This window comes from Cupressus sempervirens, chromosome 8 (genome assembly GCF_028749045.1).
Source record: "Cupressus sempervirens isolate cs-2001-9-10 chromosome 8, ASM2874904v1, whole genome shotgun sequence".
Lineage (NCBI taxonomy): Eukaryota > Viridiplantae > Streptophyta > Pinopsida > Cupressales > Cupressaceae > Cupressus > Cupressus sempervirens.
The window spans coordinates 727,488,504-727,494,503 of NC_143125.1; positions in this window are offsets into that span (position 1 = coordinate 727,488,504).

Consider the following 6,000-nt stretch of genomic DNA (forward strand, 5'->3'; position numbering starts at 1 on the left):
GTTAAAAAAAAGTTGTCAGCTACATGCTTGAAGTAAAAAACACATAAGAACATGCCAAAAACACATTTTCGGGATGTTTTAAAGATGACCATATAAGGTTGGTATTGAAAGATATAGTAGGAATTATAAAGGTATTAATTGTTTTCATTTAGTATCAGGATGGGTGGAAAAAAAGTGGGAATAGGTTTTGAAATTCTTTGAGGCATTTCAGAACTACATATTTTTCAGATCTCCGCTTTTTGGCACACCATGATCCTGCACATACCCATAGAAACAAAGACAACTATCCACAAGGATAATTTCATCTTATATTCAAGCTAGAAACTTTTTATGCATAAGTAAATTTTCATAGAGTAAATATAAGTGTAACTTGGTACCACAAATAAATCAAGATAAATCATATTTTGCAAAGAACAAATATGTTATCAAAATTTTCAAGAAAAGACTATAGAAAAGGCTAGCTAATGAATCCAACATCAACAATGCTTCAATCACGTGGATATAGACAGTTCACTAATAAGTCATTGTACTGCAAGTTAATGGGTGATCAATCCATAACCTGCATGACTCATGATTTAAGCAAAGAAGTATACATAACATTATATGGTATGTTTTCAAAGATATCAAAGGGGATGAGTATGAGTATTAACAATTGATTGCTTTCAAATAAGAGTAAAATGCCTTCAAGATGGGGTCAAATTAACTAAAATTGGAGGGAAACTCCAATAATAAATGGTATTAACCATAAAGTGCCAATATGGCAATAGAATGATGCTAAAAAAGCATAAACTGCACTAATGTGCCAATCAATAGAACAAAATAAATGTTGAAGGCAATAGTGTATAATAACTCATAATCCCAAAGAATAAGAAAAATAAATTTACTTATGTGAAATAAAGAATGCACTCATATTTGATAAGTCACAAGAGACATAATAATTTGTATATTTATCAGGATATATATGTGGGCCCCCATATATACACATGAACAAATATACCTAAACTATCATGGTATGAAACATGCAAATAGAATTAAGATCATATATAGAACATAATTTCTAGGCAACATACTAAAGAGAAATGCCAAAGATGATGAAAGAGAATTATTAACATCAAACAATATTTGCAGTAATTAATCTTCCTAAGTTGAAGTCCACCCATTCTAAAAATTGATCTCTTTTACTAAGTACTTTTTGAAACCATTTATTTTTTCTGTTAACAAATTTATCACTAGAGGAAGAGTCATGATGTATGAATGCATCATTTGTTTCAACATTAGCATTATTACCATTATCAATATTAGCATTATTACCATGATCTATAAATGCATCATTACCATTACCATTGTAAGAAAGAATAAGAGGAATAAAGGTAGATATATGAGTAGGGTTTAGAGAAGGAGGTTGGTCCTCCACTAACACAATTTTGCTTCCATGAACTTGTTCATTTTGAGCATTAAAAGAATCATGCACACCATTTCCTGCAAGACAAACATTTCGTGCTATGTGCACTTTGTTAGTAATAGGATTATAAGCTTGATAACTTTTGGTATTTTGCATGTTTTCACTCATGCACTTTGTACATGCCATCTTAGATTAAGCAATAGGAGGTAAATTTTCAACCGTATTAGATGAGATATGCTCATTTTTTAAATAAGCAAGCCTTTCATACTCCATATTAAAAGTAATATCTTTGTGCAAAGAGTGTCTAGAAAAGGTGAACCCAAAAAATTTAAATAAGTTTTCATGGCCTAACTTAGCATTAGCAACAACTTCATTAGTGTTAGGATCAATAATAGAGCACATGTCCTTATAAAACTCAACTTTGTAATTTTGACATAATTTTATAACAAAAAGAAGATTGTATTTCAATTCAGGAATATAAAGGAAATCATGTAATTTTTCATTTGGAATACTAACATTACCAAATCCTTCAACTTTGCAACTATGATTATCAGCTAATTGAATTGGAATATTAGAAGGATCGGGTTTTAAATAATCAAACACTTCTTTATGAAAAGTAACATGTTGAGATGCACCAGTATCAATAATCCATTCTAAATTTTTAAGAACATTGTAACTAACAGTAAAAGCATGACGAGATGGATGAGAGTTGATTATTGTTATTGATAGGTTGCTTATCTTTTTGTTTTTTAAAACAATTATTAGTCACATGACCATCTTTCCCACAATAAGTATAGTAAATTTTTTTATTAGATTGATGAGTATTATTACGATGAGTGTTTGGATGATTATTGTGATTATTATTATTATAAGTATTGGGAGAATCATTATTAGAAAATTTGAAATTCTGATTTTGACTTGTAGACACAAAAGCATGTTCATTAGATCTAAGAGTACCAAATTGTAACAACTTAGCTTCCTCTTGACGTAACAAATTTTGAAAAATACTATAAGTTAATTGAGTAGACAAAGTAGCAATAGCAAGTTGAGAATGAACATTAGTAATAAATTGTTGAAATTGTCTAAGAAGACGTTTTTTAAAAATAATTGTAATTAATCTAATATCAGTGAGAGTAACACCTAATCCAATTAGTTGACTTTTAATATAATCAAATTTAAGTAAAAAATCATCCATGGATTTGAAATCAATATACCTTAAGTCTTTCAAATTGTCTTGCAATTGAATCTTGCGTGATTCAGATGGCCTATCATATGTTTTCTTTAAAATATCTCAAGCTTCATGGGCATTAGTGCAATGAGAAATTAGAACATATAAATTTGGGACAAGAATAATGACATGTCCTTTACATGTGGACTAGAGGACAAATAAATAATACATAAGGGATACCTTGGTTTATCCCAATAAATAAATAAATACAACCAAAGAAAGATTATTAATTCTAACAGGATTCATCATGGCTAGCAAGGGAGGAGGTTAACTATCTTGTTTTTCCTTTGAACACCTTAGATGTGATGGAGTCACTTCTTAAATTACCTCGAGTGTCTGATGCACGAGCATCCTGGGTGTGAGAGTTGTAATGCCCCGCCAACGGATCCAAAGAATAACCTAAAATTTCTCTAATTTTGTCAAATTTTTTTTTTTTAAAACATGAAAGACAAACCATTCACAACTTATACATAGTAACAGAAGCATTAGCATCAATTCAACTAGAAGTAAACATGACATACATAACAGATTACGTTCTTTAAGGATCCCTTAATGTTGAATCACATTTAATTATAACTAATTATGTTTCCATCTAATACTACATCCACATAAAATAATAATAAAAAGTCCAATGTTCTTAAATTACATTTTCAAATGTTCAATCATCCACTGCACAAGTCACAAGGTATGAAAATCTTAAAAGAACATACATCTATGTAAATAAAAAATATCATCACCCGATACTAATCCATGATTCGGTAAATGAAACCACATGTCATACATGATAAATCATCATCATAAAGATATAACATCAATCATAAAAGATAACCATATATCACAAACATAAATAGCTAAGTGCACAGTTCCTCCCAACTATAAATAGCATCATTAGACAATCGTGGATCCTAGCCATCCCTCCGTGCGTAATATTCCAAATCATTAAAGAGATCATCGGTACTAACATAGTAGGAATGTCACACCTAAACATACTACATCATATACAAAAAGTAGTCTAACATGCAAAGTAAAGCATAAGATAACATCATCTAACATATGCAAATTATCCATATAGAAAACATACCAGTAAATACATCCATCATAGGGTATATCATCTATCAAAATGATCCAAGAATAAAATAAAGATAAATACCAACCAAGAATGCTCTAGCCACAATGTCTTAGATGGATCTCAAATGATAAGAGTGGAAAAACACTACCACCTGACCGCATGGAACCTAAGTGGTCCACTCCCACCATATTGAGCAGATAATCTCAAGTCCCAAATAGGCTATCAAAATCACATAGCACAATTCTCTTTAAGTCCAAGAATCCTAAAAGTATACTAACTCAAAGGTTCCAATCACAAACTGACATCTAATCCCAAAGGCACATCAATACATACACCACTAGAGGTACACAAAATCTATAGAGGAGACTTAGGCTACATACTAGGGAGTTTCATCACATGGCTTCTTGAGTTACCCTAGACTGGTCTCTAAATAGATCCTAGACCCTCAAGCGTTGAGTTACTCTGAACCCTGGACCCTCAACATGGCACATGTGAAAACCAAAAAGCCCTCTCAAGAAGACAAGAAACTCATCCCATTCCCATCTTTAGTCTATACAAGCACTCAAGGCATGGGTGGATCAAATATCTCTAACTTATCTTTTTAGTGTGTTCCCCCCCATAAATTTTAATTACTAGATTCTCACTTATTACATAATTTGCATTAGGTTACCTTGGTACTGACCACTTTGTGTCCCGGACCCCTATGCAAGCCACTCCCAAAGTCATGTACCAAGACAACCTCTCCTAAGCACATAAATCCACAATTGTGTCCCATACCACAACACTCTTAAAGATCAAACTTGATTCCTTAATAGGCAACCTAATAATAAGATGGTTCTCCCATCCAAGAACACATAAAAGCTCCACAAAATAAATCTCATAAATATAATCTCCAATATGAATCACAATATCCATTGGTTCTCAACAAGAAACCAAAAAGTATCTGAAAGCAATACTGATTGAAGACTCCAAAATAGTTGAGTCAAAACATGTCACAACATGACATCATCAAGAAATAAATCAACACTTCAGTCCCATCATGGTTATTGGAAAGTAATCCAAGGATAACTAATCGATGACTCAAAAATGGTTAAGTCAAGTGTCTTAGATACATATAACTTAGCTTCTCTCAAGAAGACTGATGAGCAATAACAATTAGTAAATAAAAATATCTCATAGAGCATACCATCACATAACCATGGTTGGGTTTAGAAAGATCGAGACCAAATAAAATCAACATGCCATCACATTTGATAACCCCCGAGCCTCTGTAACAACCTAGGACTGGTCAACAATCTAGTTAACCTAAAAACCCAAAACAAGAAGCATATAGAATTCACAATGCAAACACATGTTTTGGCTTACTAAAATCACATAGTTAAATTGAGTGTGAAGGTTTCAGTTTCTACTTGCAAGTATACTTCAAGTATATAAGATTAATCATTTGACTTACAAGTCAACCCATTTGTTCCCTCAAAAACATTATCCTTTCATTATTTAAAATAACATTATAAGAATAACTGAAGGATAAATATTTACTCATTAAACTAATCTTCTTGACCCTCAATTAAATAATTCATTTTGTTTAACTAGGATCCATATTCTAATCGTATAACTCTTCTTTAATGTTACTTCAACTTTTCAACATAATCAAAGGATCATTTTTCGTTAAACTATAAGAAAACCAATTATCAATCTTTGAATAAGAAGATTATAACTTTATTAAAATGATCAATTAACATAGGTACACAATCCATGACTTTTGTCATTCTAATTGTTCTTAATTAAAACTCAATATCACTAAAACTTAAGTCTCTTGATTAAATCATCACTAACAACCATTAAAATATCCAAGGTCATTATTCAAGTCACTAGAATAAGACTTATCAACTTCGATGTAAGAATCATATCAATTAAAAACTCTATTACATAACTTAATTATTAATTAAATCTAATTAACTCTAATTAATTGATTTAATTAATAATTACATAACCATATCAATGACCCAATGAATATTAGTTGATTAATAACTAACTATAATTTGTAAGTTATAAGTCAACTATTATTTTCATATAATTAGTTTACAATTCCTTTAAACACTTCAAGGACAATCATTTATTTAAAATAATCCTCATTGATTTTAAGTAAAATCAATCTCATTAATAATTCAATTATTTAATTTCACTAAACACTTATTAATATCTCTTTTCTTTTAAATTGACCTCATTTAAAAATCCATTTACTTAAATTGGCTAATAATTAATTAAACTTCTTCTACTATTAACTAATCTTTATTTAAT